This window comes from Rhagoletis pomonella, unplaced genomic scaffold, assembly GCF_013731165.1.
Source record: "Rhagoletis pomonella isolate Grant_MI unplaced genomic scaffold, Rhpom_1.0 Rhpom_scaffold_00006, whole genome shotgun sequence".
NCBI lineage: Eukaryota > Metazoa > Arthropoda > Insecta > Diptera > Tephritidae > Rhagoletis > Rhagoletis pomonella.
In genome coordinates, this window is record NW_023458560.1 from 45,067,026 (window position 1) to 45,088,283 (window position 21,258).

Here is a 21,258-nt window from a genome sequence, read left to right on the forward strand (position 1 = left end):
TTGAAAATGGGCAAAATCGGACAATAACCACGCCTACCTCCCATATAACGGTAATTTTCAGAAATACTAAAACTGCGATATTTTAGTAACTACTGAAGATTATTCACTCAAAATTGATATATGCAATAACTTTTAGACAAAAAATAAGAATATTATAAATTTTTGAAAAATGGGCGTAGCCACGCCCACTTAGTGTTACATGTGTATATCTTGGCAACCGCTGCACCGATTTCTTCCAAACTTGGCACAGTTATTGGCCTTGGTACAGGATACCAAATGGCCGAAAATTTAAAAAATCGGACATTAACCACGCCCACATCCCATATAACGGTAATTTGGAGAAATACGAAAAGATATTGAAGCTAATTTATTCAAAATTGATGCTTGCAACAATTCTTTATCAGGAAATACGCTTATCATAAAATTTTGGAAAATGGGCGTGGCACCGCCCACTTATGATCACATATATGTATCTCGGTAACCGTTCTACCAATTTGTACCAAACTCGGTATGATTATTGTGCTTGCCACATAGAAGCAAACCGCTGAAAATTATTGGAATCAGATTAAAATTACGACCACTTATCATATAACGGTAAATTTTAGAAATGCTCGAAACGTCAATATTTCCAAATTTAAGGACGCTAATTTATTCAAAATTGATACACCCCGGCTTACCATGTAGCGGTAGCTTTCGGAAAGGTGAAAAGGCATATATGTGATACTTGCGCCGGGTATTTAATGTTCGGCCCCGCCCGAACTTAGACTTTCTTACTTGTTTTATTTAAAATTTGAATATTTAAATGTACTCAGACAAGGAAAAATGTAAATAAATAGAAATGTCTGATCCAATAGCACTCACAAATAGCAAAGTAAACATATTTTTCAAAGTTGTATTGTAATACAACAATTTTACTTGTAAAGCAAAAACAAACACTTTTAAAACCGTTCTAAAAAAATAGTATAAAAGAGCAAATATGACAAATAGCACGACTTGTGAACTCCCTAACTGTGTTTGAAATAGGGTATAGTTGGTAGTAGGCTTAGAATGAATGATATTGATGAGAAAAATCTAACAACAATCACGAATATACAAAAACTGCGATATTTTAGTAATTACTGAAGCCAACTCACTCAAAATTCCTATTTGCAAAAACCTTTTAGCGGTCAGAAATACATATACATAAGTATGTTGCTATGCTATGGGGTGGGGCACCGAAATTGCGCATATGGAAACTGTGCATTTAGACATTATTTCGGTTTCAACCGAAACTGTGCATGTATGCTTTATTTCGGTTTTTACCATATGCATATATTCGGTTTTAAACCGAAACTGTGCATGTATGCATTACTTCGTTTTTTTTCATATGCATTATTTCGCTTTTAAAACGAAAGTATGCATATGCATAATTTCGGTATTTTCTCATATGCATTATTTCGGTTTTCAACCGAAACTGTGCATGTATGCATTACTTCGGGTTTTTCATATGCATTATTTCGGTTTTCAACCGAAACTGTGCATGCATGCATTATTTCGGTTTTTGTTATATGCATTATTTCGGTTTTCAACCGAAACTGTGCATGTATGCATACCTTCGTCTTTCACATATGCATTATTTCGGTTTTCATCCGAAACTGTGCATGTATGCTTTATTTCGGTTTTTGCCATATGCATTATTTCGGTTTTGAACTGAAATTGTGCATGCATGCATTATTTCGGTTTTTGTTATATGCATTATTTCGGTTTTCTAACGAAAGTGTGCATATGGATCATTTCGTTTTTTCTAATATGAATTATTTACTTCTACTTAGTAAGGGTTTTAATCCCTAAGCGCGGCTGAAAGCCGCCTACGCAGAGGAAAGTTCTGCGCAAAAATACGTCCGCCTTTCTTTTCCGGCAATACAGAAAGGAGAATTCTACTTAGTAAGGGTTATAATCCCTAAGCGCGGCCGAAGGCCGCCTACGCAGAAAGAAGTTCTGCACAAAAGTACTTCCGGCCCCCTTTTCCGGCAACACAGAAAGGAGAATTCTACTTAGTAAGGGTTATAATCCCTAAGCGCGGCCGAAGGCCGCCTACGCAGAGAGAAGTTCTGCGCAAAAATACTTCCGCCCTTCTTTTCCGGCAACACAGAAAGGAGAATTCTACTTAGTAAGGGTTATAATCCCTAAGCGCGGCCGAAGGCCGCCTACGCAAAAAGAAGTTCTGCGCAAAAATACTTCCGGCCCCCTTTTCCGGTAACACAGAAAGGAGAATTCTACTTAGTAAGGGTTATAATCCCTAAGTGCGGCCGAAGGCCGCCTACGCAGAAAGAAGTTCTGCGCAAAAATACTTCCGGCCCCCTTTTCCGGCAACACAGAAAGGAGAATTCTACTTAGTAAGGGTTATAATCCCTAAGCGCGGCCGAAGGCCGCCTACTCAGAAAGAAGTTCGTTTTCATGTATGCACTATTTCGGTTTTTGTCATATGCATTACTTCGGTTTTGAGTCGAAACTGTGCATGTATGCATTACTTCGGTTTTTGTCATATGCATTATTTCGGTTTTGAACCGAAACTGTGCATGTATGCATTACTTCGTTTTTCTCATATGCGTTATTTCGGTTTTCAAACGAAAGTGTGCATGTATGCATTATTTCGGGTTTTTCATATGCATTATTTCGGTTTTCAACCGAAACTGTGCATATATGCATTATTTCGGTTTTCAAACGAAAGAGTGCATATGCATAATTTCGGTTTTTCTAATATGCATTATTGCGGTTTTTAACTGAAACTGTGCATATATGCATTATTTCGGTTTTCAACCGAAACTGTGCATATATGCATTATTTCGGTTTTTTTCGTATGCATTAATTCGGTTTTTATACCCGAGCGCACTTGTGCACAAGGGTATTATAACTTTGTTCACATAACGGTTGTTTGTAACAGGCAAAACGAGTCGAGATAGATATAGACAAATGTATACATAAATGATCAGAATGAAAAGAGAAATCGATTAAGCGGTGACTGTCTGTCCGTCCGTCCGTCCGTCCGTCCGTCTGTGCACACGATAACTCGAGTAAAAATTGAAATATCTTAACGAAACTTGGTACGTGGACTTCTTTTGGGCATGGGACGGATGGTATTGAAAATGGGCGAAATCGGACAATAACCACGCCTACCTCCCATATAACGGTAATTTTCAGAAATACGAAAAGTGCGATATTTTGGTAACTACTGAAGCTAATTCACTCAAAATTGATATTTACAATAACTTTTAGACGAAAAATAAGAATATTACAAATTTTTGGAAAATGGGCGTAGCCACGCCCACTTATGGTTACATGCGTATATCTTGGTAACCGCTGCACCAATTTCTTCCAAACTTGGCACAGTTGTTGGTCCTGCTACAGCATACCAAATGGCCGAAAATTTTTAAAATTGGACAATAACCACGCCCACATCCCATATAACGGTAATTTAGAAAAATACGAAATCCTCGATAAATCTGTAAATATTAAAGCTAATTTATTCAAAGTTGATGGTTGCTACAATTTTTTACCAAGAAATACGCTTATGATACAATTTTGGAAAATGGGCGTGGCACCGCCCACTTATGATCACATATATGTATCTCGCTAACCGTTCTAGCTATTTGAACCAAACTCGGTGTGGTTATTGTGCTTGCCACGCTTTTCATATAACGGTATATTTCAGAAATGCTTGAAACTGGAATATTTTGAAATTTAAGCACACTAATTTACTTAAAATTTATACACCCCGGCTTATCGTGTAGCGGTAGTTTTCGGAAAGGTGGAAAACATATATTTAATAATTGCGCCGGGTATTTAATGTTCGGCTCCGCCCGAACTTAGGCTTTCTTACTTGTTTCTTTTTTCTTTTGTATATTTCTTTTTGTATATTTGATTTTTTGGGGATTTTTCGGATACCCAAAAAAAATAGTTGAAATTAAAAAATGTTTAAATAAACAATTGGGCATTATTCTCTGAAGTCTTCTGAAGAGAAGCAGAGCTTGCAGATTGAAAAATTTTGATATTCATGGATTCTATGCCATTTCTACGAAACGTATTTTTTTCCCCATACAAAATACATGGGAAACTTTGAGCGCTTTGAGCGACCTCTAAATACATTTTGATTTTAAAATAAAAAAACAGGGGTATACTTTTCTTCGGTATAGAACAATCCTAGGGGGTGAGAGCATTAAATTTCCGATTTTACTTTTCTCCCATACATATTTGGACCACCCTAATGTACATACCACATACATTTTGTATATACATACATACTATAGGTCTGTACGCGTTTCTTATGGATTATTGTCATTCGTTTGCTATTTATAAATATCGCGCACATTAGCACAGCACACAAAATATCAAAGGCGAAACATTCGAGTAAATAATTAAAAGTTGTCAAACCAGTTCATAACAATTTTTCACGTAAAGGAAACAAAAAAGTATAACTAAAAGTAAACAGAGAAATAAGAGAAATGCAACTGCCTAAGTATGTATGTATGTACTTTTTATAAACAAAAAATTTAGCCCCACACGCAAATAAGCATTTTTCTACAAAATTTCCTGCCGAGATTGTTTAAAATCCCGAAAACGTTACGTTTTCTAAATGGTAGTAGTTTGTATCTCAATTCACTTAAATTTCATATGTTTAAACAGCGACAGATTTTGAGAACAAAGAACAGGAACACTCGTCCCCATTTTCATAATGCATATGCAGGGCTTGTAAGATTGAGATAACGGTGCAAACTGTGCAGCAAACAACTATCTTCGGGAAGATGTCTAATAGGGCAATTCTGGCCACTGTCTTTCAACTTGCCATATCTTTCGTAAGAAAATTGTTAGATCTGGCAACTATTTTGAAAGATATTTTCTGTTTTTCGACAGATTAAATGAAAGATGGGCTAATGGGGAGCGCTTAGCGTTATTCTGTTTGTCTTTTAGCAATAAGGTTTCTAAGAATGAAATGAAATTAAAAAGTATATATATTTTCATTACAAAACAATAAAAACTAAAAGATACAGCAAAATAAAATTAAAAAAGAGAAAAACTAATTAAAAAAAGAAAAAATTATAAAATAAGTTTCTAAAAATTAAACCATATTTAAAAAATTATGTTTCTTTCTAAAACGATATAATTTAATTAAAAAGATAAAAATACTAACTTAAAAAAGGAAAATATTAGCACAGTAGAGAAGCGACTGGCGTGCTCTTTTGGACTTAGCCAAAATCGCTGGAGCGGTTACAGCGCCATAAATAAGAAGAAGAAAATGCAAAATTTCTTGAGTCTAGGGGTGGGCAGCAGCCCCACTTACCTCCTCCCCCTCTAAACGCCCATGCTTGTTAACTTAATAAGAACATATTTATATATGTACTAGGGTGTTCGGTTATTCGCCTTTTTTCCCAAAACCGGGTTTCGAGTTACTCGGCAAATTGTAATGTGAAAAAAAACCGTTAAACCGCTTTTATTTTACATAAGTAGTTTTCATACAGTGAAAATGCTCATTTTGGTATGAAGTCATGAACAAAAGTTACAATAAAACTATTAACACTTATTATTAACTTTATTTAGAAAAGAGCATAGCGAAATAAGTACATATACATACAGTTTTTTTTTTTTTTATTAAAAGTAAAACAAATAAAAGTCAGTGAGAAATTAACGATGGGTTTTGTTTTAAAATTTTTTAAATACCTTATTGCATTTTTCTGACTTTTTTCCGCCTACGGATGTCCATGATTCAATGTCTTGTCACAGCAAAATAAATTTTTTTTCGCATATAGCGGTTATCCTTCGGCAGACAATAGCAAAGCTCCTAGCGTACTTCTGCCATAAAAAAGCTTCTTCGGAGGCGAAGTAAAAGTGTAGATCTCTCTATTTGTGTCGCAACATCAAGAAGCAGAGCACGAATTGGAGGAGAAGCTGGGACAAATACGTAGAAAACGTTTAAGCGCCAAACATTCATTTATTGGAATCAAGTACATAGATATATGTATTTTCCATAGCCAAATAACCTAGGGGTTTCCCTTAAACTGGGAAAAGTCATGAAAACTTCGAAAAACCCAAAACTTTTATTGAGTAGTCAAGATTTGTGTGAAATGAAAAACCCGGTTTGTTCTATAAAAAAACCGAATTATTCGATATTGGGTGGAAACCGGTTTGGTAAAACCGAGTCAATCACCCTAATATGTACACTTTTTTTTTTTTAATTTTTTTTTTATTTATTGAATCTGCCCTGCCTAAGAGCCTAACAATAAGTTTTCGAATCTTAATCTATTCACTTAATTTACATCCCTTAGTTGGGATGAGTATTTTCTTAACTGGCCCTAAGAAAAGATTACGACTGGGCTGGTAAGTCATTCCTACGTAGTCTTGAGGTCCTGTTAACACGCAATAAAGATCTTGCTAAATGATTTGGGTGCGCTAAAAGCTTCGATACATATTTCGTCTTCCGTTGTTCTATTTCGGTTCGTACTTCTGGTATTCTCAAGTCGCGGTGAATGTTCTCATTTCGCATATACCAAGGTGCTCCGGTGATTGTTCGAAGGATTTTAGATTGCGCACGACGAAGGATTTCGATGTTGCTGCTGCTCGCGTTTCCCCATAACTCACATCCATAGGTCGATATCGGTTTTAAAACTCTATTGTAAATAAGCACTTTATACTCCAGACTCAGGGGTGAGCGAGAGTTAATAAGCCAGTGGAGAGAATTAGCCTTCAGCTTGAGATGAGTCCTTTTAGCCACTATGTGGTTTCGCCAAGTAAGTCGCCTGTCCAGGTGGACCCCTAGGTAAGTGACATGATTGCTTTGTGGTATTTGTACGTTGTTTAAAGTCAAGGGCGGACAGTTACACTTATTCAGTGTAAATGTAATTTGCTTACATTTTTGCTCGTTAACCTTTATTCGCCAGTTTGCGAGCCAAGTGGCAACAGCTCCCATATGATTGCCTAGGAGCACAGTTGCTTGTAGAGGACACTTGGAGCGACTGATTATGGCAGTGTCATCGGCAAAAGTGGACAATATCAGGCGGTCGTTTGTAGGAATATCCGCGGTGTATAAGACATACAACATCGGGCCAAGGACACTGCCTTGTGGCACTCCAGCTTCGATTGCATGGGCTTCAGAAATGGTGGTGTTACATCGAACTGCAAACTTTCGATTATAAAGGTATGACTTAAGCAGTTTGTGTGTGCTTTGTGGGAGTAGCATTTGTATTTTATACATAAGACCATCTAGCCAGACGTTGTCAAATGCCTGGGCGACGTCAAGAAATATTGCAGCGCAATATTCCCTCTTTTCAAACGCTGTTCGGATTTCGGTTGTTATGCGATTTACCTGCTCGATTGTTCCATGTTTTTCGCTGAAGCCAAATTGGTGAAGTGGTATTATATTGCGGGCTTGCAGATGTGGGGAGATGCGCAGCATAAGAAGTTTTTCGAATAATTTCGACATACACGGTAGCAGGCTGATGGGCCTATATGAAGATGGCTGCGTTTTGTCCTTTCCGGACTTTGGTATCATCACAATAGTCGACTTTTTCCATTGGTGAGGGAAATGACAATGTTTAGTGATTGCGTTAAATAGCATACAGATGCAAAGTACAGCACAATTTGGTAGCTCAATAATCATTTTTGGGGTTATTAAGTCGTGCCCTGGGGCCTTATTTGGTTGCAGTTGATCCTTAATTACTTTTGAAATTTCTTCAGGTACAAATTTCAGCGGCTCAAATTTTGACACATTGGGTACGGGTGGAAGTTGAAAATTATTAGTTGCGGGGTTTGGCCTAAAAACAGTTTTTAGATGAGAAGCAAAGGTGTTTGCTTTTTCTGCGTCACTCCGAGCCCATTTGCCAGTGTGGTCCCGTACTGGCATTTCAGTCTCTATTGGCGCATTTAGCTTGTGGTGTGCTTTCCGTAACGAGTGCTTTGTGCTAGTCGGTGAGAGCTTTTGGATGTACCGGTACTGTGCGTACTGTTCCTCGTTCTTGAGGGCTCTCGTCAGTGCATGTGTGGCCGCCTTGCGTCGTTTTCCAAGACAAGCATTTCAATTTTCCTATTGGTTAAATTATATTTTTTATTTTGCACATAACCTTTCTGGGGTGTGGAAATGCTAGCGGCTGCTCTAAGTGTAGATTCAAGAGCGGCTATGGAGTTTTCAATATCGGTCGGCGTATCTAAATTTGGATCGAGGTCTATATGCGCACTGATATATTTTTTATACTTTAACCAATTTGTAGCCCTTGTCGTGAGCATATAGGGTGACTCTTTTTCTTGCGGCTGATGCCACAAGGTGAAAAGTACAGGTGAGTGGTCTGATGAGAGATCTGCAACTGATTCTGTACTAATAAGGCCGCGAGGAATTTTCCTTGTCACCGCAAAGTCAATCAAATCTGGCAACTTTTGCGGGTCTGCCGGCCAATATGTAGGCTTTCCAGGAGAAGCGTAATCGAATTTGTTTCTTCTACATATAAGCGCGTTATATAATTGCTTGCCTTTAGGGTTGGACAAGCGTGAGCCCCAGTGAGGGTGCTTCGCATTATAATCACCAGCAGCAAGGAAGCGCTCTCCCAGCGAACTGAAGAAATCCATAAACTGTTTTTCTGTTTAATATTATGTTTGATTTGTTATTATTTTATTTCCTATTAGTTTAGTTTGATTTTGTATTTGTTTAGCTGAAACTAATCGTACTCCTTTTGATTTTGCTGAAGGTGAATCTGAATTGGTTTCTGGGTTTAATGTTGAATATAGAAGTGGTGGATTTGCTTTAATTTTTATAGCTGAATATGCTAGAATTTTATTTATGAGAATATTATTTTGTGTAATTTTTTTTGGATGTGATTTATTTAATATTTTATTTTATATTAAATTAACTTTTATTTCATTTGTATTTATTTGAGTTCGTGTATGTATTTAGCTTGAAAATGTTTTTTACCTTTTTCATTGAATTATTTATTGTTTTTTATTGGTTTAAAATTATTATTAATTTATTTAATGTGGTTAATTTAATTTAGTAAAGTTAATAGAAAATAGAATTTCTATCTTATGTTTTCAAAACATATGCTTATTATCAAGCTCATTAACTTATTAAATTTAATTAATTAATTAAGTTATCTCATCATTTATTAATTAGTGGATTAATAATATAATATAAAAAATAAATTACTGTTAAAATTTCTCCTACTAATACATATGGGTCTTCTACAGGTCGTGCTCCAATTCAGGTTAATAAAATAACTGTTACTACTATAGTTCAAAATAAAATTTTGTTAATAGGGTAAAATTGAATACCTCGAAATTTACTTAAATGATAAAATGGAAGAATTGCTAAAATTGTAATTGATAAAACTAATGCAATTACTCCTCCTAGTTTACTAGGAATTGATCGAAGAATTGCGTAAGCAAATAAGAAATATCATTCTGATTGAATATGAACTGGACTAACTAATGGATTAGCTGGAATAAAATTATCTGGATCACCTAATAAATATGGATTGGTTAGTGTTAAAATAATTAGACTTATGATTATTACAATAAATCCTACAATGTCCTTATAGGAAAAGTAGGGATGAAATGGAAATTTATCAATATTAGAATTTAGTCCAATTGGATTATTTGAACCTGTTTGATGAAGAAATAATAAATGAATTAAAGTTATAGCTAATACAATAAAAGGTAAAATGAAGTGAAATGTAAAAAATCGTGTTAATGTTGCGTTATCAACTGCAAATCCTCCTCAAATTCATTGTACTAAAGTAGTCCTTAGATAAGGAATTGCTGATAATAAATTTGTAATGACTGTTGCTCCTCAAAAAGATATTTGTCCTCATGGTAATACATATCCTATGAAAGCTGTTGCTATAACTAAAAATAAAATTAGTACTCCTACTAATCATGTTGGAGTAAATAAATATGATCCATAATAGATCCCTCGTCCTACATGTAAATAAATACAAATAAAGAAAAAAGATGCACCGTTGGCATGTAAATTTCGTAATAATCAACCATAATTTACATCTCGACAGATGTGATTAACGCTGTTAAATGCTAAATTGATATCTGCTGTATAATGTATAGCTAAAAATAATCCTGTTAAAATTTGAATTATTATATTATTATAATCCAAGAAGTGAGCCAAAATTTCATCAAGCTGAAATATTAATTGGTGCGGGTAAATCTACTAATGCATTATTAGCAATTTTAAATAAAGGATGTAGGGTTCGTAAAGGTTTATTCATTAGTTTATTAATCGTAAAGGTCCATAGAATAATTTTGTAATTTTTACTACTGCAATTAATGTAATTAATAAATAATTTATTAATAAAATTGTAATTAAATTTGTTGGAAAATTATATAATTTATTAAGATTTAATGAATTTTCTTCTATTAATAAATTAATATCATTTTTAATTGTTATTTCATTATTTTCTAGAAAGGTTAAAAGTAATGATTTATCTAATATTAATCTTAAAATTATAAATTAAATAAAAATTATTAAATAAATAGTTGTTAATTTTATTGAAAATGAAAATATTTCATTTGAAGCTAGGGATGTAACATAAATAAATAAAACTAATATTCCTCCAAGAAAAATTAAAAATAAAATATAAGAAAATCAGAATCTTTTAGCTATTAATCCTGTTATTAAACAAATTTGTAAAGTTTGAATTAATAGTATAAATCCTATAGCTAAAGGGTGATTTATTTTGTATGAAAATAAATCTTGAAATTAAAGTTGATCTATATAAAATTAATTGTATAATATCAGGAGGTAGTTTATATAAAATATTAATTTTTGGGATTAATGAAAAAGTAATTACTTTTCTCTTGAAGTTTTAAAACATTAAATCTTATTTTTGATTTACAAGACCAATGTTTTTATTAAACTATTAAAACTAATGTTAATAATATTTTATTGAGGATTACCTTGTTTTTTATTTTTAATTGGAATTTTTATATTTGTTTTTAATCGAAAGCATTTATTATCAATACTTTTGAGATTAGAATATATTGTATTAAATTAATTTTTTTTATTATTTATTTATTTAAATTTAATACATTTTAGAAGATTTTTTAGTATAATATTTTTAACTTTTAGAGTTTATGAAGGTGCATTATGTCTTTCAATTCTTGTTTCAATAATTCGTAATGATGGAAATGATTATTTTCAATCATTTAATAGTTTACAACGTTAAAATTAATTTTTATAATAATTTTTATTAGTCCAATTTGTTTTATTAATAGTTCATTTTGAATGGTTCAAAATTTAATATTTTTGATTACATTTTTATTTATTATAATAAATTTTTGTACTAATTATTTTGTTAGTATTTCTTATTTTTTAGGGTTTGATACAATTTCTTATGGATTAATTTTATTAAGATTTTGAATTTGTACTCTTATAATTACTGCTAGTGAATCTGTTAATAAATTTAATAATTATAAAAATTTATTTTTATTTAATATTTTAATTTTATTATTATTTTTAATTTTAAGATTTGCTAGTATATTATATTAGTATATTATATTATATTTATTTTTTGAAAGAAGATTAATTCCTACTTTATTTTTAATTTTAGGGTGAGGGTAGCAACCTGAACGTTTACAAGCTGGTGTTTATTTATTATTTTATACTTTATTGGTTTCTTTACCAATATTAGTTAGTATTTTTTATTTATATAATAATTTAATAACATTAAATTTTTATCTTTTAAATAATTTTATATTTAATTATGATTTATTATATTTATCTTTAATTTTAACATTTTTGTTAAGATGCCAATATTTTTAGTTCATTTATGATTACCTAAAGCTCATGTTGAAGCCCCAGTTTCAGGGTCTATAATTTTAGCTGGTATTATGTTAAAGTAGGGAGGTTATGGTTTATTGCGAGTATATCTTTTTTACAATTAAGAAGTTTAAAATATAATTATATTTGAATTAGAATTAGTTTAATTGGAGGGGTATTAATTAGTTTAGTTTGTTTACGACAAACTGATTTAAAGCCTTTAATTGCATATTCTTCTGTTGCTCATATGGGGATTGTTTTAGGTGGACTTATAACTTTAAGTTATTGAGGTTTATGTGGGTCTTACACTTTGATAATTTCTCATGGGTTATGTTCATCGGGGTTATTTTGTTTAGCTAATATAACTTATGAACGGTTAGGGAGTCGAAGTTTATTAATTAATAGGGAATATTAAATTTTATGCCTTCAATAACTTTATGATGACTTTTATTAAGTTCATGTAATATAGCTGCACCACCTTCATTAAATTTGTTAGGTGAAATTTCTTTATTAAATAGAATTGTTAGTTGATCATGATTACCTATAATTTCTTTATCTTTATTATCTTTTTTTAGAGCTGCATATACTTTATATTTATATGCATATAGACAACATGGAAAGGGATTTTCTGGGGTCTATTCATTTATTTTAATACTTCATTGATTTCCTTTAAATTTATTAATTTTAAAAAGTGAAATTTGTATAGTTTGACTTTAAAATTTAAATAGTTTATTTAAAATATTAATTTGTGGTGTCAATGATTGATATTGATTTGTGGTGTCAATGATTTATGTCATTTTAAATTGTGAAAAAATATTTATCAATTTGTAGAATTAGATTTTTAATTTTATTTAGAATTAGAATTAATTTATTTATTTGTAGTTTGAAATTTTTATTAAGAAATTATTGTATTTTTTTGGAATGAGAAGTTATTTCATTAAATTCCTCTAGAATTGTAATAACTATTTTATTTGATTGAATAAGTTTATTATTTATATCTTTTGTGTTATTAATTGCTTCTTTAGTAATTTATTACAGAAAAGAATATATAAGTGGTGATATTAATATTAATCGTTTTACTATATTAGTTCTTATATTTGTATTATCTATAATGTTATTAATTATTAGACCAAATATAATTAGAATTTTATTAGGTTGAGATGGGTTAGGATTAATTTCTTATTGTTTAGTTATTTATTTTCAAAATGTTAAATCTTATAATGCTGGTATATTAACCGCCCTATCTAATCGTATTGGTGATGTTGCTATTTTACTTGCAATTGCTTGAGTATTAAATTATGGAAGTTGAAATTATATTTTTTATTTAGAATCAATGAAAAATAGAATTGAAATAGAAGTAATTGGAGGATTAATAGTATTAGCTGCTATAACAAAGAGAGCTCAAATTCCTTTTTCTTCTTGATTACCAGCTGCTCCAACTCCTGTTTCTGCTTTAGTTCATTCTTCAACTCTTGTAACTGCTGGTGTTTATTTATTAATTCGTTTTAATATTTTATTAAATAACTCTTTTTTAGGTCAATTATTGTTATTATTATCTGGCTTAACAATATTTATGGCTGGATTAGGGGCTAATTTTGAATTTGATTTAAAAAAAATTATTGCTCTTTCTACATTAAGTCAGTTAGGATTAATAATAAGAATTTTATCAATAGGGTTTTATAAATTAGCTTTTTTTCATCTTTTAACTCATGCATTATTTAAAGCGTTATTATTTATATGTGCGGGAGCTATTATTCATAATATACAAAATTCACAAGACATTCGTTTAATGGGGGGATTAGGGGTTTATATACCTTTACGTACTTCTTGTTTTAATGTTGCTAATTTAGCTTTATGTGGAATGCCTTTTTTAGCTGGATTTTATTCTAAGGATATAATTTTAGAGATTGTTTCATTAAGTTATATTTATTTTTTTTCTTTCTTTTTATATTTTTTTTTCTACTGGATTAACAGTTTGTTATTCTTTTCGATTAATTTATTATTCAATAACGGGAGAGTTAAATTGTGGTTCTTTAAATATATTAAGAGGAATAAGAGGTTTATTAATTATAAGAATTATTGGGGGAAGAATTCTTAGATGATTAATTTTTCCTACTCCTTATATAATTTGTTTACCTATATATATAAAATTATTAACTTTATTTGTTTGTATTATTGGAGGATTAATAGGTTATTTAATTTCTCATGTTTCTTTATGTCATTTAAATAAATCATTCAATAATTATTTAATTAGTTATTTTTTTGGTTCTATATGATTTACACCTTATATTTGTACTTATGGAATTATTAATTTTCCATTAAATTTAGGGGGATTAGTTTATAAATCATTTGATCAAGGTTGATCAGAATTTTTGGGTGGTCAAAATTCATAATTAATTAATTAAATTTTCTAATTGAAATTTTTTTTTCATAATAATAATTTAGAAATTTATTTGCTATTATTTGTTTTATGAATTACTTTTTTATTTAGATTTTTTTTATTATTTTATTCAAGTAGCTTAAATTTAGAGCATAACATTGAAGATGTTAGGGTAATTGAATAATTCTTGAATGTAGTGAATTAATATTTGTAATTTCTAAAAAAGAATATTTTAATTTTACAATAAAAATGTAATGTTTTTATTAAACTATATAAACAGAAGTATAAATGGAATTTAACCATTAAAAGATAAAAGTTAGCAGCTTTTTCTTGAACATCATACTTCCTTAATTGGAGTATAAATCTCAATTCTATCATTAACAGTGATAAGCCTCTTTTTGGCTTCAATTAATAGATAGATATTAATTGAAAATAAGGGTATTAAATTACCTAAAATTAGGTCGAAACTAATTGCAATAAATCGCTTCATATTCAATTAATTAAGGTAGATTGAAATTTCAATACTTTTTGAATGCAAATCAAATGTTATAATTAACTACAACCCTAATTTGATCAATTTAATATTCCTTGATTTCATTCATGATATAAACCAATAATTAAAATAATGATAAAAATAATTGAAGTAATTGTTCATATAAAAATATTTGAAATTTTAATAATTAAAATTATTGGTAAAATTAAAGCAATTTCTACATCAAAAATTAAAAGAATAATTGTAATTAGAAAAAATCTTAAAGAAAAAGGAAGACGCGACGAAGATTTTGGATCAAATCCACACTCAAAAGGTGAACATTTTTCTCGATCTGTTAATGCTTTTTTTGACAGAATTGATGCTAATATTATCACTACTCTAGAAATAATAATTAAAATAGAAGTTATAATAGCAATTGAAAAAATTATTTATACTACTAGATTAGTAGACCTCATGATTGGAAGTCAAATATACTTGTATAATATATAAATAATTAATTAGTTAACCTCCTCATCAATAAATTGAAATATAAAGGAATAATCAAACAATATCAACAAAATGTCAATATCATGCAGCAGCTTCAAATTCAAAATGATGAATTTTTGAAAAGTGATTATTTAAATGTCGAATTAAACATACTAATAAAAAGGTAGTTCCAATTAATACATGAATTCCATGAAAGCCTGTTGCCATAAAAAAAGTAGAACCATAAACTGAGTCTGCAATTGTAAAAGGGGCTTCAATATATTTATACGCTTGTAAAATAGTAAAATAAAGAATGTACACGAAAAAAACTGGTCACAGTTAAAACGTTCTAAAACATAAATATATTAATGGAATTCAACGATATTTACATATATTTACATCTAAACTTAGTTTTATTGAAATTCGTTAAAAAAGAGTTAATTCTCCTTGTAATAAGCAAACGATCGCAATTTTGACTTTATGTCCTTCATTAGCCCTTGCACAGAAGTTTCAGTGATTTCCTTGGAAACCAGCTGCCATTTATTTTTGAATTGTTGTACGTTTTTTACAGCTTTGTGGGTCTTAAGAAGTTTCGATTTCATAACGGCCCAGTAGGTTTCGATCGGCCGATGCTCTGGACAATTAGGTGGATTCACCTATTTTGCTACAAAATACACTTTGTTTCTACACTCTAAAAAATTTTTGTTTAAATTTGCGCATATTAAGATAGGTAACCAGTTTCCTCTCTTAATGAATGCAAATTTACACATTGCTTGCTTACTTTTACTTATCATATGCGTGGTGTAGAACAAATTTCAAATTTGTTTTTTGAGTTTTAAACATTTATTGTTCACATTTTCATAGTTTACACATAAAATGTTTAAAATTTCTTCTAAAAAATTTTCGTTTAAATTTGTGCATATAAAGAGAGGTAACCAGTTTCCTCTCCTAGTGTGTGCAAAATTAAACACTGTCTGTTTACTTTTACATATCAAATTAGTCACGTAGCGCACACAAGGGTTGGGTTTTGGGGTTAAATTTATTATGATTTAAGAAATTTTTATAGAAAATTTTCTTTTTCCATTTCTTGTGCGTCATTTTGTAATAATTTTTCTTTTTTCTTGAGAGCTCTTTAAAGTTTAACTGCGAATGAAAACATTGTCCTAAAAATATGCAATGCATGCTCACTTACTGTTACTTTTTACACTTTACAGCCTAAAAAAGTTTACCACTGATATGTACTTAACAAGCATTCGAAGATTTAATTTGCTAACTTGGAATTCGTTCCACCAAAATGAGCTACATGATAAAAATACAAGTTCAGCTGAATTTTCGTTATTCGAAGTATTAAAAAATGAGAAACCAGAAATCGACGAAAATGAATAAAAAAGTTTAAAAATTTCGTGAAATTATTTAATTTATTTATATTAAAATTCTTTTGTAAAATTTTGTATTACTTTTGAAAGTGGAGTGCATCTTTAACCATTAATTTTTCCATGATTTAATGATCGGATCTAAACCAAATTACGGGACGACCTTTAAGGTACTATCTTTCGGGTAAAAAAAATCGGTTCACGCAGTGCAAAGTTATGCGGTGGAATAAATAAAAGAAGTAAAAATACTCCGAAGAATTGATAACCTCCCCTTTTTTTAAGCCGGTTGAAAATGTCTGAGTTCTTTGGAAATTTTATGTAAATAAAATGCAATTTATGAAACTTTAAAAAGTTTATTTTTTTATTTCATTCTGTACATAAAACTTGCATAAATGTATTTTAAAGAGCGAATTTTCAGTATTTTCTGATGATATATATTTAGAAGTATAAATCCTTCCCCCAAAAATATATTCCTGCGTGCGCCCCTGGTACTTAGTATTTATTATTTGTAAAAAATATATTTTTACTTTCAAAATGTTTGTAATTTTAAACATTTCATGTTTATATTTATGTGTATATTTTAAACAACTCATGTTCAAAACCAAATCTTGAACATCTTGTGCGTATACTTGAACACATTATGGTTGAAAAATAAACACCTCAGTAGTAGTTTTACATGCACTTTTTAGAGTGTATGTTACCATCCTAAAGCCATTTTTCCGTAATGACATATCGCGAGATCAGGCCAAAAAAGCACTGGATCTTTATGAAGCCGTATAAGAGGTAAAAGTCGCTTTTGCAGACACTCCTTAACATAAATTTCTTGGTTAATTGTACCAGTGCTTACAAAAGGATCACTTTTGAAGCCGCATTGGCAAATTGCCTGCCAAATGAGAAACTTTTTGGGAAATTTGTCAAACTTTTTGTTTTTATACTTATCTGCAACATTGCCTCTTTTATTTGCAGTGTGAAATTCGCGGCCCCGGATTTGTTTAAAATTGGCTTTTACGTACGATTCGTCATCCATAACAATACAGCCAAATTTTTGTATGAGACTGTCGTACAATTTCCGAGCCAACAAATTTTGCTTACCGTTGCGATTAGGTGCTGCATTCACTTTGTAGGAACGTAGTCCTGCTGTTTTGCATACTTTTTGTATATACGAAGACGACATGTTGAATTTTTTGCCGACATCTCTTACCGAAAGTCCAGGATTTTTCTTAAAAGCAGATAACACTTCCCTTGCCTTAATTTCGCAAGCAAATCCTTTTTTTCTGCCACTACCAGGGTTCCTTTTTAAAGATAAACATTCATTGTATTTTTTAAGCACATAAGTAACGGTAGACTTTGGAAATTTTAGCTTTTTTGCGATGTCGTTATGGAACATGCTGGGATTTTCCAGCTTTTTGCGCAATATTAACTCGCGATCGATTTCTTTCTTGGTCCTCGTTTCTACACTGATTTTTGTTACTAAAAACAAATGATGCAGTAAGGTGGAAAATGCTTCCAGCTTTTTAAGTGTCTACCGATTTTTATTTTAATGTTATGATTAACCGAGCTATACTTGGTTATGTGCGACCAGTTTTTTTCGTGTACATTCTTTAAATACCTAATAGTACTGTAAAAAATAACCCTTGTGTGGCTTGTGAATGATTTCCTTCTATTAAGCTATGGTGTGCTCATGTAACAGTTACTCCTGAAGCTAAAAGAATTGCTGTATTTAGTAAAGGAATTTGGAATGGATTAAAGGGTTTAATTCCTATAGGCGGTCATGATGCTCCTAGTTCAATAGCATGTGATAAACTTCTATGAAAAAAAGCTCAAAAAAAAGATATAAAAAAATAATACTTCAGATAAAATAAATAAAATTATCCCTCATCGAAGGCCTAAAGTAATAGAAATACAGTATATTTTGCTTTGCTGCCTTTGTGCTTAAGTGCACATTTAAGATACCTACCCTAAAATGCGCACTAGCGGCATTGTTCTTAACATTTATAAGGAAACTCTTCCGATAGATACATTCAACATACCTGAACATTGGCGATACCTGCCTTAAAAATTGTGCAACTATTATTAACTATCAAAGAAAGAATTAGGTTTACCTGCACTGACCCTACAATTACCTAATTTTACAAGCTTTTATATATTTTGCTCATCTCGCAGAACAACGAAAATGGGCTAGTATGTAATCCTTGAAATGTACCTTCACGTGATACATCTCGTCATCATTGATAAACAGTTAAGATAGTAATAATATTTCCTAATACAAATAATGAAATATCATATTGATGGAATCATTTTACTAAACCTTAAACTGTAGTTATAGCACCAATAGCTCCTGTTAAAGGTCATGGGCTATAGTCTACTAAGTGAAAGGGGTGATTAGCGTGTGTTGACATTAATTAACTTCTCTAGAGTATATTGTTCTTAATACAGCAAATACATAAGTGTTTAATCTTCCGATCAAAGTGATGTGTGCGCCCTAATACTATCTCCGCTTCATAGTTGCCTTCTCCCTGCGGTATTTTGGTTACGGAAAAAAGAAAGTGGAGAAAGGAAGAACACTCCAATATCAACCGTATCACCGCACGCACACGGGAAAACGGCCACCGGAAAGTTCAACGGAAAAAACATACACTTATCTTTTCATATGTCCTTATATGAACATATTTTAATTATTAATAAGACAAGAACTCTATAACGTTTAAAATATAAAACGCAAGTGGTTTTATTTAATCGAACGCGAAGAAAATCCTCTTCGCGTTGCCATGGTTCTTCATCGCCATAAAGAAGGGCACCTGTGAAAACAAACAATTTACAAAACACAAAAACAAAATATGAAGCAAAGACAAGTGAACATTTAGTACAAAGCGCAAAAACTGGGTTACTTAAAAGTGTACATACATAAAATAACATTAAAGTGAACAAATACAAAACATTAATGGCCTTACTCATAAAAAATAAAGTAGCTTCATAAAAGGTTTATAAATTGAAAAATGTATGAAAACGTCATTTTATAAAGCTCTTTAAGCCTACTTTATTTTTTATGAATAAGGCCATAAAAGTGTAGAAGGCAAACTTTAAACAAAAAAAAACAACTTCAGTTAAAATTTGGGATAACAAATACATATACAAAGAACTACAACGACAGAAACGAAAAAATCACCAAAACAAGAAGATAATCACAACAAAAAAGGAAGGAAGGAAGGTAGCATCTACCAGGGAAGCAGCAGCACCTCACCAACAGGAACAGCGCAAGTCAACACCAGCAAAATCACCAGTAGCAGAGCCAACAGCTACAGAGCTTTCAAAAAGTGGGAAAACCCTAAGGGACGTAAGAGTAAACTAAACATATTTAGTACGTATATATATTTTCGACATTGCAAAAAAACTCTTAGAGAACCTTTAATCTCACTATACAAACATACGTATGGAAATACTCACATAAATACGTAAATATAAAAATAAAAAAAGAAAGCTCTATTGTCAGAAATAAAAAATAATATCAGTTCAGCTTACCCAGTAAGCGCCTAAATATACGTACATACATACATATATACAGACATACATACGCACATGCATGGTGATCCCTTTGTTTACCTACTTACATATCTACCTATCATATATTTGCGCATAATTACAAAGCGCCCCTCAAACCAAATTAGCGTGCATTCCAAAACACAGCTGTTAAAAACATTCTTGCTTGCAAATAAATATTTTTAACTTACGTTTTGGGCATATTCTTCGCCCCCACAAGCAGTGCAGCTCTCAGTATACTGCAACTGCATAACCATATGCACATACATACATATAGATTCTGCGCTCCCAGCAGTCAGCAGGAACTTTGTTTTTCTGGAGTTTTCGCATAATCGTCCGTACATATATACGTATAAACATACATACTTACAAACGCTTGCATCTCCAATACTCAGTGAAACAATTGCGCTGCCCTTATATACATCTACATTCATATATACATAAGTACACATATTAAGCAAGTTAACCCAGCAGTAAATTTGGTGGTAATACCCCTGCAGCAAATTTACTAATTCCCCAAAAATTTATATTGACAAAAACGAACACTCTCGAACCACTTTTAAAAGAGTACATATATAAATATATATACAAAACTAAAATATTTAATAAAACCCAGCAGAAAATTCCACGAGTCCCAAATATACATACATTCAAATACATACAGTCCACAAAAACACTAAATAACAAGAAATTGCTCAATTAAAAGCCTCCTTTATATACCAAAATATTAAAATATAAATAAATTTCCTAACATTAAAAATGCCAGCTGAACAAAGCCCCAAAAATAGTTCCAAAATTCCAAGGTAATCAACTCCCGCCAAAATCTTTGAAAAGCTTCAGACTTCTGCCGAAGCAAAGAAATCAGGAAAAAGAACATCTCATGACCAGTGTGCGCAAAACTTTAATATAGAAAATGATGGCTTTATGAGATATTGTGCCAGACTCACCTCTTCTCCCATAGAGGAATTCACAGAGTCGGCCCTCGAAATAAAAGGAAAAACTATTGACAAACTCTAGGCGCGGTTACAAGCCGCATATGACTCACTTTTCCTAAAAGAAGGAAGACCTTCCAGATAAGATGGTAATTATTGTTCCTACTATTAAAATAAAAAAAAAAATATAATTTTAGCAGTATTATTAAAAATTAAAAAGAAAAGGATCGTAAACCTTTATAAATGGGGTATGAACCCAGTAGCTTAATTAGCTTATCTTTTTATATTTTAGT

General features: G+C 31.1%; 4 pseudogenes; 2 read left to right on the forward strand and 2 right to left on the reverse strand.

The window, feature by feature from the left end:
- Positions 1–9,801: 9,801 nt before the first annotated feature.
- On the reverse strand, positions 9,802–11,814 carry LOC118741938 (annotated as a pseudogene).
- Positions 11,815–12,614: 800 nt separating this feature from the next.
- On the forward strand, positions 12,615–13,437 carry LOC118740810 (annotated as a pseudogene).
- Positions 13,054–21,258, reverse strand: part of LOC118740809 — a 9,182-nt pseudogene continuing 977 nt past the window's right edge.
- On the forward strand, positions 13,575–14,577 carry LOC118741939 (annotated as a pseudogene).